A 12,952-nucleotide genomic window follows, 5' to 3' on the forward strand; every position below is an offset into this window, starting at 1 on the left:
CTGCATCTGCAGGCGGACTCTCAACCACTGCGCCACCAGGGAAGCCCACACACTTCTCTGTCTTTGCTTCTGCCCTTTCTTCTGTCTGGACCACCCTTCCCACATTCTTTATCCAACTCCTCCTCTTTCAACAAAACTCCCTTCAATATTGTCTGTCTTCACTAAACCTTACCGAACCCTAATTATTTAGCTGCCCCTTTGCAGCTCTTCCCAGCAGCCTGAGCACACCACGCTAGTTGTCATTATACCACCTTATGATTTGTTATTTATTTGGCCCTTTCCACTTCTAGACTGTGAAGTTACTCAGGGGAAGGCGGGCATATTATTTGACTTTTTTTTTTTTTTTTTTGAAAGCCCTGGAGCCTCACACAGTGCCTGGCTGGCACGTAAGAGGTTACTTACATGTCTGTGCAAAGACTAAATCTGTGACAGAACGGCATGAAACTAGAAGTCAACCACAGAAGAAGAAATGAGACTAAGACGAAACAACATGCTACTAAAGACTAAATCCTTGAAATCATCGTTAATTTATGGTTTGCATTTTTTTTTTTTTTTTGGCCGTGCCGCATGGCTTGCGGGATCTTAGTTCCCCAACCAGGGATCGAACCCTGGGCCCCTGCAGTGAAAGCACCAAGTCCTAAGCACTGCACCATACGGGAATTTCCTCATCAATTAATTTACAAATGCACTTCTCTCCTTGCTTCTCACCCTCACCAGGAACGCAACCCATGGGGAAGGCGTGTGCTTTATTAACGTCCCTGTTTGCTTTCATCCATTTGTTCAACAACAAGTGTTGGCAGAGTGACAGTGAGAGACCCGCAGTGGTGTGCGTTGTGGATTCTCTGACTGGAAACCCTCCCTACCTTAGACTGGTGTCCAGTAGCAGACTTGTCCCGCACCGCTGGTCCCCATGTCGGTCAAGGGCACCGCCACAAGTGCTCTGGCTAGGAAGGTGGGGTACTTCCTTCACTCTCTCTTGCTCGACAGCAGCGTAGAGTCGATCTCTTGGTACCATTCCTCCATCTCCTGAAAGCTCTTCAACCCACCCATCTCCCTCTATGACCATGACCCCCACCTAAACCACCTTGTTCATCCTCAGGAAGACGGTCCCTAGATCCACTCTGGCTTATGGGAGAGATTCTGAAACCCGCAAAAGCCACCCCTCTGCTCTCTTCCTGTTACGCTTGAAGCACTTGTCACAATGGCCCTGTGACACTGCATGACATGGGCTTCCACTCCTGTTCCAGCTTCATTTGATGGAATACTCTCCCTCACCCCCTTGGCCCCCAGGCCTTCAGTCTGGCTCTCAGCTCCCAAAGTAGCCAGCCTCTTCCTGCCTGGTGTGAGAGATAACTGGTCAGCTCGGGCACCATAACAAAACACCATAGGTTGAGCGGCTTCAACAATAGAAGGTGATTTTCCCACCGCTCTGCAGGTTGGAAGTCCAAGATCAACGTGCCAGATGACTTGGTTCCTGGTGAGGACCCTCTTCCTACTTGCAGAGGGCCACCTTCTCGCTGTGTCCTCACACAGTGGAGGGAGAGAAGGAGACGACTCTGGGAGACATTGATCCCATCAAACCGTGACTTCATTTAACTTTAATTACCTCCCGCAAAACCCCGTGTCCAGATACAGCCACATGAGTGTGCTCACCTCGGCAGCACGTATACTAAAATTGCAACGATACAGAGAAGATGAGCATGGCCCCTGTGCGAGGATGACTCGCAAATTTGCAAAATTCGTGAAGCGTTCCATACTTGTACTGGCTGCCGTAAGACAACCCTTGTTCCTTCGTGGACCCTCCTCTTTGAGGCTTGCATGCTTAAGGATCCCAAACGACTAAGAAATTTAAAAAAAAAAGAAGACTGTCATTCATACTCTTCACACCTAAAGAATTTTATCTGTTTTGAGCATGAACTTCTCCTGCTACACAGAAGTAACCATATGGTAGTCAGTTTTGTATTTGGAAGTGTATTGGTAGCAGGGATGTTTTCACAATTTTCAGAGATGATGCATTCTTCATGAATACTTTTGTACGGCTGCTTGAAAATATGAATTGCAAACTTGCAGTGTAGCTGTGAACAACGTGAAAAACAAACAAATACAGTCACATGACAGCGCTATACAGTCCCGTATGAATTTGGTGGGGTACAAGTCATTCATAGCATGTAGCCTAGACAGTCAGCTCACCAAATATGTGCTCAGCTGTATTTCCTAGACCACCGTGTAAGGAGATAGCACCAGGGGACTAGTTTTGCCTGCTGAGCTGTGAGCAGAGCCACACATGTCATGTCCAGGTACAGATGGCAAGTAGCCAGTACACGTCCTCCTTCTCTGTCTTCCCTGCAAGGTGTTTCTGGAGGCCACGTGTTCCAGATAACGTAGCTCCAGGGCACAGGGAGACCGCATGACTCCCATCAGACTGTGATGTAAGAAATGGAGCTCTGCTTTGGGACGACCTAAGGGGTGGGATAGGGAGGGAGGGAGGGAGGCTCAAGAGGGAGTGGATATGGGGGTATATGTATACATATAGCTGATGCACTTTGTGGTACAGCAGAAACTAACACAACATTGCAAAGCAATTATACTCCAATAAAGATATATATATATATATATAAAAGAAATGGAGCTTTGTAGCAATTTGCCCCTGATATTTTATGGATTCTTTTTTTCTAGCAGCATAACCTAGCTTATCCTGACTAATACATGTCTCAAGGCCGTTGGCATGCTGACGCCTCCACCCAGAATGTCCTTCGCTTCTTCTCCTCTCAGTTATCGTTTCAGTCTAAAGTCACATTCTCTAGGTTTTTTCCTCTGTCCTCCCAGCCTTTCTCAGGCCACCCTGCTTTACTTCCCCAACGCCTGCACCTTGCGGGATGCCTTCTCTCTTGTAACCATGTATCTTACTGCACTCTGTCCTCCCAGCTCCTAGCTCATTGCCTACACTTGCTTGACCCTCCATAAATGTTCAACTTCTTAGTAGCGTGTGCTCAGGAAATACTGAATGGGTGGATGCAGGAAGAATGAGGGAATAGAACATGGTGATTCTGTGATCTAACCACACATCTGCTCGGATCTGAGTGGGGAGATCAGAGTTTGCACCTTTAAGTCAAGTCAGCACTTTCAAGGCCACAAAAGCCGTCCAACTTGATTACAGGTAGACCTTTTTTTTTGGGGGGGGGGGCATGTAAAAGATCTTAGTTTATTAATCCTCTCATAAAAGGCTGCTCACATCTCCACCGATACAGTCACGGCAGAATCTTTACTCCTCTTGTTGCCAGCACCAACACTGGCCTTTGCAGTCCCCCAGACTTTCTTCATTCTGTTCTTGAGTTCCTTTCGCTGTTTTCTGGACGTCTTTTTCTTCTCATACAGGCCGTGTCTTGCAGCCTGGGTTTGGGCTCATTCTTCTCCAGGTAATCCAAGGCATCGTAAACCATGTCAAAGCCAGTTGTCTTGCCACCATCAAAATGGGTTGTGAATCCAGATACAAAGATGACATCTGGTGTGGTCTTGTATATGCATTTCGGCTAGTTTTTTTTCCCCCAAATTTCTGCCTTAGGTCCTGTTGCCTTCCCAGGGTGAAGGACATTGATGCCCGTTTGTTTCCGCTGAAGTAGTCGGTCGGTCCTGAACTTCCTGGTCCTGGATAGTTACTGTGTCGTTCATGACGGCCGCTGATCTTCAGGCAGCCTGGGAGGACAAGAGCACGGGTAGGCCTTTGGAGGGATGGGCTTCTGAAGATGGAGGCCCAAGTGAGGAGAAATAAAAGGATGCATTCCCTCTAAGGCAAGGGCAGGGTCCTATAAAGAAAATCACTACATAGGCACACAGCTTTACCACAGTCACTATGATTGTCAGGTTTTCTTAGGTATCTGTTACCAGAAAGGCAGGAAAATGCCCCGCGTTTCTGACACTTTCCTCCATCACCGTGATACCCCCGTGCATGCCTGAGTGTCATTCAGTGGGCTTGAATCAATACCCGCTGAAGATGAAACCAGCAATTGTGTCACCCGCGGGTCCGCAGAGATCACCCTTGGTTTCTCGCCCTCAGCCAAAATATACACTGGGTCTCTCTTTGCTTTTGTGCTGTGGCTGGCATGTCGCTGCCAGCACCGCTGCTTTCTGCCCACCAGCCGCGAGAGCTCGTGACGTCCTAGACACATTCCTTTGGTGTCTACCAGCGTCCCCCAAAGCGGAGATAATCCAGCCTGAATGTTCACTCAGCACCGGAACGGCCCCCCTGGGTTTGGCTGGCAGCCCCCGAGCAGACCTTTTGTATCTGCGTCCCTTTGATGGACAGGCGCTGCGGATTCCCGGGACCCAGCTCCCAGAAAGGAACTCAGCAGGGAAGGGGGACTGCTAAGTATCCTTCCAACCTGAAGGTAAAAAACACAAATGAGAAGAGAAGGAACTGGGGCAAAGCTTCTGACAGAGCTGATACGTTTTCGTGGGAGAACAATACCCGGTTACGGGGATGCAAGACCTGATATTTCGCCGTCGGCCTCATTAATCAGAGAAGGACCAGCCCGGCCATGGTGATGCCAGTTCCCCAACCCATTGCTGCGGGTTTTAACTTTTGTCCTGATGTCTGAGGCTGACGTGTGATCCCAGGACTCTCGGGGCAGGCGTGTGATCCCCGGGCAGTGTCACTCTATAAATAACACGCTGTGCTGGGAATAGCACAGTTCTTCATTCCTCCTGCCAGAGACGACCTCTCAGCTCCTTGAGGGTCAGGACAAGGTGAGAGCCACAGAAAGGTGACAGAGAGATGGAGAGGGACGTCACATAGTGGATTGCAGAGGGTCCTCTCCCAAATTTACGTCCCTGGGAATCTCAGAAAGGGACCTCAGTTGGAAAGAGGGTCTTTGCAGGTGTCATTCATTAAGGGTCTTGGTTGGAAATCATCCTCGTGCCCTCAGTTCAGTGACTGGTGTCCTTATAAGAGGAAGGAAAGGGAGGTTTGGACAGAAGTATTCACAGAAAAGAGCAAGCAAAGACAGAGGCAGAGATTGAAGTGAGGTGGCCACAAGCTAGTCAGCACCAAGGATTGTAGCAGCCACCAGAAACCAGGAAGGACCCTTCCCTCGAGCCTCACAGGGAGTGCCGGCCTCCGGACACCTTGACTTTGCACTTCTGGCCTCCAGAGCCGGGAGAGGATGCACTTCCCTTGTTTACAGACATCCAGGTGGTGGTCACGGGAAGCACACACAGACCCCAATGCTGGCATCCTGATGACACCAACACTTCTTTCCCGGGTCCTGGCGATAGGCTGCCTTCCAAACTAAAGGATTGCAAGAGCCACAGAGGCTGTTTCCTTTCTGTTGAACTTGATTTTCCTTGAAAATCCCAAATATGGCCCGTACCCCCCATCACTGGGGTGCTGCCAGAGGCCCTTGAAATCCTTCAACCATTGGCACAAAGACGCGGAAATAGAATGAGGGGCTGGCAAACCAGGAGGCTTGAACTGCTTCTCATTTGTTTTCTTTGCTTGGGAAAGAAATCAGATGATCCCATGCAGGCCCCTGGGGTGAGAGCCGATGATTAACAACACAGAGCTGAAAATAGGCTTGTTTTTCACACCACCCTCTTGCTTTTTTTTTTTTTTTATTTTTTGTCACAGAACCATGTTGCGACAAAACCAAGTTTAATTACTTCACACCTTGCACCTCAAGGTATGTGATTACTTTGAGAAAAGAGAAAATCTAGGTCCTGCCGTGCCGCCCACCCTGGACAGGCACCGTGGTTTTTACAAAGGTCCATCAATGCTCTTAGGATCTGAGGTTATCGAGGTTCTTTTTATGGACACTTGTCCATGCCGGGGACCCGCTAAAGCTTAGTGCAGAGTGTGCTGACTAGGGAGACCGTGATTCTAAGTAGGAGCCTTTGCCACGCCAGATTCCTCTGGGGTGAGTCAGTGATCACGGCAGGAAAGCGGGGAGGGGGATTACGACCTCTCCTATGGGACATTCAGAGTCACACTGCCCATAACAATATAGACATAAAGTGGAGACATCTAGGAGCCTGAGAAGTTCCCTACCATTCAGGGCAACAAGTTTCTGCAAAGTGTGAATGTTAATGGTACAAACCAAGGTTAAAAAAGAAAAAACAAAAACTTGCTCAGGGTGGCCCAGGGACCACACTCAGCTCCTGCAGTCCCTGCCATATGAGCCCCTGGTCGTTTCTCATCATGGCTATTTCCTTTCTTCAGGCCTGTAGGATCCTATCTTTTTGACTCTACCTTTCTTCTGATTAGGTCAGGCCCACCCAGGGTAGTTGATGGACTCAAAAGTCAACCAGCGAGGAACCTAGCCCACAGAGTGACATTCACATTGTTGATCCCCACGCTGAAACAAACAAACAACAGCAAAACAAAAACAACGCCCTTCTGTAGGAATAAAAAGTACAGAAAGATGGAGAGAAAAGGGGTAGTGGGTGCAGGCAGACAGTCCTGGGTTTGCAGCCTACTTCTCAGCTTGTGTGCACAGGTTACGCCACCCCCTCAGCCTCGGTATTCCTTTGCATGGGGGTAGAAATCAAACCACAGTATTATAAAAATAATGTTTGTCCGCAGTAGCCACACGGTGGAAGCAATCCAGGTGTCCACTGACAGAAGAGTGGATAAGCAAAATGCAGTATGTATAAAATTCAACCCTGGGAAGGAAATCCTGACCCAGGCTACAGCATGGGTGAAGCTGGAGGATATCATGCTCAGTAAAATAAGCCAGACACACAAAGACAAACATGGTGTGATTCGACCTCAGTGCCGTATGCAGAGGATCACATTCATAGACACAGAAAGTGGCGTGGTGGTTGCCAGGGCTGTGTGCAGGGGGAACGTGGTATTAGTGTTTAATGGGTATGGATTTTCAGTTTCGGGAAATGGAAAGCTTCTGGAGAGGGACAGTGGTGATGATAGCACAGCGATGTGAATATACTTAACGCCACTGAAACGCACACTGAAAAATGGTTAAGATGGTCCAACTTATGTTATGCGTGTTTTGTACCACAACTTAAAACTAATAATAATAATAATAGGTTATTTTTAAAAAAGAGAGAGAGAGAGTGACATTCACCATATTCACAGGTCCCACGCATTCTCAAGAGGAGCCCACTCTACACCAGCAGAAAGGGATCTCGGGGTACATCTTAGACTTCAACCTCCCACACCAATAAGTGCGTTCACGAGGGCTACCCCAGTGGGCCACTGGGTCTCAGTGGAACTGCAGATTCCCTGGGAGACTGGTAGTAGCTACCTGAGAGCCACCCTGCTCTGGGGAGAAGAAGCTACACTGAATGTTCTCAGCCAGTGAGGGTCGTGCCTAGGGTGTCCACTCCCCTGAGTGTGCAGACCACACCAGCCCCCGGTGTAGCGCGCAGCCCTACCCTTCTGGCAGAGATAGTCCTATGCAGAGGGACTCCCGTGTGAAGCTGGCAGCCCCGTCTGTACCGGCCCGAACACACGGAGTTGATTTACCGCCGGGTTACAAAAGCTCTATCACGATCACCTGGCAATGTGGTTTCTGATGTTTTGTTTTTTTTTTAATTTTTATTAGAGTATAGTTGCTTTACAGTGTTACAGCCACTATGGAAAACTGTATGGAGGTTCCTTAAGAAACTAAAAATGTTTTCTGACTGTTGGTCTAGACAAGGGCCATGGGATTTAGGACGCACTCCTTCAGTCCAGAACTCCTCTGGAGACCCCCATGGCCGTTCTTTTCCACCAATGGTTTGCAATCGATGTAACCAGTTAGATGGGCTGCTTGATGACACGGCTGGAGGAGCGGAAACGCATGTTGGAAACTTATGGTTTGAATTCTCATGGGGAAAAAAAATGCTTTGCGCAGAGCTTGACGGTTTAATTCTGAGACAAAACATGACCTGTGTGGAAATATGAAGCATGGGAGATGGTGCCTGGTGCCTGAAACGTCTTCTGGACCTCCCATGTGTGCAGCTTCTGCCTGTCTGTCTGTCTCTCTCTGTCTTTTTCTGTTTCTATGTCTCCCTTCCTGTTTACTGATCTCTGTTTCTCGCTTTGTCTCTCTCTAGATGAACCACATCCTTTATCTTCAAAAAGGAAACTCTATATGAGGGTGCTCCGTGGAGTCTCGTGCTCCCTGTCACGTACCCAGATTTCGGAAACCTTTGCAAGGCTCTCCACGAAGCCACAGCTGGTCCCCCCTCTGGTGAACTGAGTGGTTAGGGTTTGAACATGGAGGGCGTCTTCTTCAGAGTCTTACCAGTTGGCTGGGCGCCCTTCCTGACACGACATGAATGCTCGAATCTTCACTGGATTCACTGCCTGCCTTATTAAGAGTGGGTTTTAAACAAAATGCGTGATAATCCATCTCCCCCCATTTTTCCTGGGTATCATTTGCCTATTGCTCTAGGTGCCACCCCAGAATATTGGCCTTTTTTCCCCGGTCTCTTTGCTCAATGGACATTTTGACCTCTGTCCCCCATGGAACCACCTTGACTTTGATTTCTGTCCTGGTCACCACGTTACTCCCCAGCTATTAAGAGCCAGCGTGTCTCAGACAGGGGGCCCTTGAAGCGGCCTCTGGCCAAACCTGCGTCGGGTCTCTTTCTTCTGTTCTCTCCTGCCGGCCTGTGTACCTTCACGGTGCCAGTTCATGAAACCCTCTGCCGAGGGGTGATGCCCAACGATTGCCAGAACTCTCAGACCTTTGAACGCCTTCATCCTTTCGAAAAAGAATGACAGCGCCTTTGAAAATTCAGTAGAAAGAACGTTTCGTTCCACCCTGAGATCATACGTAAGATTATATCTCCCGGGAGGTGTCCTCACATATACCCCATGAGTGTTTTATGGGTAGGAATCCTTGTTTCGGGGTAGGATGGGAAGATGAGGCCAGGATGAGAAAATGGCTCCTGGGGAGGGTGTCTGGATGGGTGTAGCTCAGGTTAGACACCTGTCCCCTGACTTGGGAGAGGAGGGAGGGGAGAAACTGTCCCCTTGGGCTTTCTGAGTAGGACAGAAGCACCTGGACCTACCTTCTAAAGAGCTGACTCAACATGAGAGAAAGTCCTTCCTCACAAAGAAGGTCAAGAGCAGGCAGATGGATCCCTGGACAGCTCTGCCCCAGGAGCTGAGACCAAAGACGACAAAGACATGAAACAGTGTGAGCAGGTTCCGGCATGGAGAGACCTAGCAGGGTGGGGTGATGGGTGGGTGCTGCAAATGGCGCCAAGGTCACAGCCCAGAGTCTTACCCGCCATACCGTGTTGCCCCCCATATATTGGAAACGATTTTGGAGAGCATTATTTTAAGCAGCAAAGAATAGAAAGGGACTCTTAACTCCTCAATCCAAGGCATAGAGGGTTTAGCTTACCAGTGATTTCAGGAGACACAGGGATAAATCCTGCACTTTCTGGCTTTAGGGGCAGTCAGTCTTGTGAAGATTAAAAGGAGTTGACTTCAAACTACTGGGCTCTATGCCCCCACGAGGGAGGGACCTATTAGTCTGCTAACTTTTACAGAACGTGGTTGGTATTGCCTTTGTGCGGCTGTCGTGAGCTTTAGGTGCGGTGGGAGCTTTAAAGAACACGGCACAGGGTATGTATTCAGCACTCTCGGGTCGTTCGCTGAGTCTGGTCTCCCAAAACTCAAAAGGGAGACTGACGACAGAAGGAGTGAAATCTGTCATACGCGTTCTGTCGAGTTTCTCTGTTTCTGATGATCCATTTAGCGGTAGAAAACACCGAAAGGGACAAGAGTCCAGTGGATCTAGGCATCCAGATGTGACCTTCCTCTTATTTTAGGATTGACTTTTTTTTTAACATTACCTCCTGGCAATTTATTATCAAACGGGCCTATTCATGCCTTTCACATGTGCATACTTCTACGGATGTGCTTATATCCACAGAGTCCTGCGTGCATACACATATGTACATATTGAATTATTTGTAAGGTTGTTACTGAACCAAACTTGGCGCCACTCCCCCAGGCACAGCAAAGCCAGTCTCCTGACGGCACGTTGTGGTGAAGAAAAATGCAGTGTTGGTTGCAGGGGCCAAGCAAGGGGAGCAAGCAGCCCATGCTCAAAAGGTCCAAAGTCTCCGATGGATTTCAGGGAAAGGGCTTAAAAGACAGGGTGAGGGAGTGGGGCTGTGGCCTGTGTGATCAGCTGGTGGACACTGTTCTGATTGGTTGGTGGTGAGGTCATCGGGAGTTGGCATCCTCAGCCTTCCGGCTCCAGCCGGTCTGGGGTCTCCGTGCTGGTGGGCAGCATGCAGTTGACTTCTTCCCTGGTGGAGGTTTCGGTATCTGCAAAACAGCTCAAAGGACATGGCTCGGAATATGATCTATAGTCCTTGGAGGAATGGAGTCCTTGGCTTTCTTTAATGACTAAACTATTATTAATTTATTTTGCTTGACCATTTTCCTTTATTTCTTCATTTCTCACTTCTATGATTAAATTTGTTCTTTGAAACTTGGGGAAGGCCTAGGAGGCGAAAGTTTTTCTACAAACAAGAGGCAGGGGATGGAGTGGTCTGTACTGGGAAGGCCCCATAGGCTGCTGCTCATATACAGGGGGAGTGGAATTACTGAAACCTTCTCTACATCCTCATCTACAGAGGGAAAGCCCAGGACTAATGTGCTGTAGTATAGTTGAAACCATACTGGCTGGGAGTCAGGAGGGCGGGTCCTGTTTGAATCTCTGCCATTAACTAGTTGTGTGATGGTACCCATGTCACTCAACCACTCTGGCTTCCAGTTTCTCCTTCTGCATAATTAGGTGACTAGTACCCCTGATCACTCCCACCCCTTACCGTCAGTATGTTTATGGATCTATTAAGACAGTTAACCTGGGCGCTGAACTCAGGATGTGGTCTGGCTCCCTGGAACACCGATAGCCCTGCATTTATGAAGCTGAGGGCACCTGAGGGTGGGTGTGTTCAATTCACTGTGGGATTATTTTGTCTCAGTCAGCGTGGGCTGCCATAACAAAACACCACAGACTGGGCGGCTTCACAACAAACATTTATTGCTCACAGTTCTGGAGGCTGGAAGCCTGAGATCAGGGTACCAGCACGGTTGAGTTCTGGTGAGGACCTTCTTCCTGCTCACACATGACCACCTTCTTGCTGTGTCCTCACATGGTGCAGAAAGAATTCTTCTTCTCCTCCTTCCTCTTCTCCTTCCCCTTCCCCGTCCCCTTCCCCTTCCCCTTCCCCTTCTTCTTCCCCTTCCCCTTCCCTTCCCTTCCCCTTCCCCTTCCCTTCCCCTTCCCCTTCTTCTTCCCCTTCCCTTCCCTTTCCCCTTCCCTTCCCCTTCCCTTCGCCTCCCCCTCCCCTTCCCCTTCCCCTTCTTCTCCTTCTCCTTCCCCTTCTCCCCCTCCTCCTCTTCTCTCTCCTCCCCGCTTCCTCACCCTTCTCCTGCCCCTCCTCCTTCTTCTTTACTCATCCCATCCTGGGTCTCCACCCTCATGACCTCATCTAAACCTAATTACTCCCCAAAGACTCCACCTCCAAATACCATCACATTGGGGGTTAGGGCTTCAACATACGGACTTGGGGAGACACAGTTCAGTCCTTAGCAGTAGGCATGCTACTTCTCCTGGGAAGTACCACTTTATCACTCAAGTGATTTATAAATATAAGCGTTTCTTTGTCTTAATATCAGTGTCATAATTTTGATCCCCAACGTTGACTTGTGTACAGCAAGCCTTTGACGAGGCTACTGCAGTCCCTTGACATGGAGTGTTTATTCAGCCTCTGATGTTGTCTTCAGCCCTCTGCTGTTCTCTGAGAGCTAGGTGTGTGGAGACTATGGTCTGTATTTCACACAAACAGAGACTATTTCTACCTTTTCTTGTTTCTGTGACTCTGAGCCAGCGGACATTCCCATTCTGGAATAGCAGGAAAGTAACTTTTATCGTCTCTTTCGTTGTTTCGATTACCCTGGGAAGCTCATTCCCAGTTAGCTCAGGTAGACACTTGGGATCATTTATGAAGAAAGCCTAAATTCTCACCCTGCCTCAGCCAGTTTCTCTTCATTTGTCCACGGCTGTGGAGTGCATTTATTTATATTGGCCCAAATCAGTAATGATCCCTGTCACTCAGAAGGATAAACAAAACAGAACATGAAACCGTAAGCTTTGTGACATCAGCTCCGTATTGGTATTTTTTGTATTGAAAGAATAGCATGCTACCAACAACATACGAATAAGCATGAGAAGGCTGATAAATACTTACAGAGTTCACAGGGATGAATGAGGATGACTTACCAGAACAAATAGCCCTCTTTCTAGAAGACCTATAATGGAAAACGTCACCTACGGGAATCAGATGCACAGAAATCTTTTCTTTCATACGAGAGCAAAACTCCCCGGCGTCACTTCCCATACCCTCTCCCATGCTACTTCTTTGCAAAAAAAAATGTGATTTTTGTCTGAAACAATCACTGGGGAGAGATCAGAAGAAACTTTCAGAGCTTGAAATTTCACAGGAAGAAGTGAAACTGAGAAGCAGTCAAGCTCATTTGTGTTTTTTTGTTTTGTTTTGTTTTGTTTTGTTTTTTTTGCAGTACGCGGGCCTCTCACTGTTGTGGCCCCTCCCATTGCGGAGCACAGGCTCCAGACGCGCAGGCTTAGCGGCCATGGCTCACGGGCCCAGCCGCTCCGCAGCATGTGGGATCTTCCCGGACCGGGGCACGAACCTGTGTCCCCTGCATCGGCAGGCGGACTCTCAACCACTGCGCCATCAGGGAAGCCCTCATTTGTTTTTAAAAACAATTACTTAAATACAGTACTGGGAGAAAGCATTAGCGTATTTAAACTTGTATTCTGCATATGTAAAATCTTTTAAAGGGAGAACAACCTAGTGATTTTTTTTTAATGTAATTTGACATATGCTTTATTGGGAAAGAATCACACTATTTGGTAATTACCAAAATTACCACTTCTCAAATTCTCCTAATTATTTCACATAA

General features: G+C 48.4%; 1 protein-coding gene, 1 non-coding gene and 1 pseudogene across 2 annotated transcripts in view; 2 read left to right on the top strand and 1 right to left on the bottom strand.

The window, feature by feature from the left end:
- LOC101322511 (pseudouridine-5'-phosphatase) overlaps positions 1-12,952 on the top strand; it is a 450,455-nt gene that overhangs the window by 405,736 nt on the left and 31,767 nt on the right. The gene's annotated exons all lie outside the window — the stretch shown is intronic.
- On the top strand, positions 1,646-1,752 carry LOC117310530 (U6 spliceosomal RNA). Its single transcript, XR_004524672.1, has one exon. It is a non-coding gene; the product is annotated as a U6 spliceosomal RNA (small nuclear RNA).
- On the bottom strand, positions 3,229-3,669 carry LOC101329619 (small ribosomal subunit protein eS24 pseudogene; annotated as a pseudogene).

This window comes from Tursiops truncatus, chromosome X (genome assembly GCF_011762595.2).
Source record: "Tursiops truncatus isolate mTurTru1 chromosome X, mTurTru1.mat.Y, whole genome shotgun sequence".
NCBI classification, from domain to species: Eukaryota; Metazoa; Chordata; class Mammalia; order Artiodactyla; family Delphinidae; genus Tursiops; species Tursiops truncatus.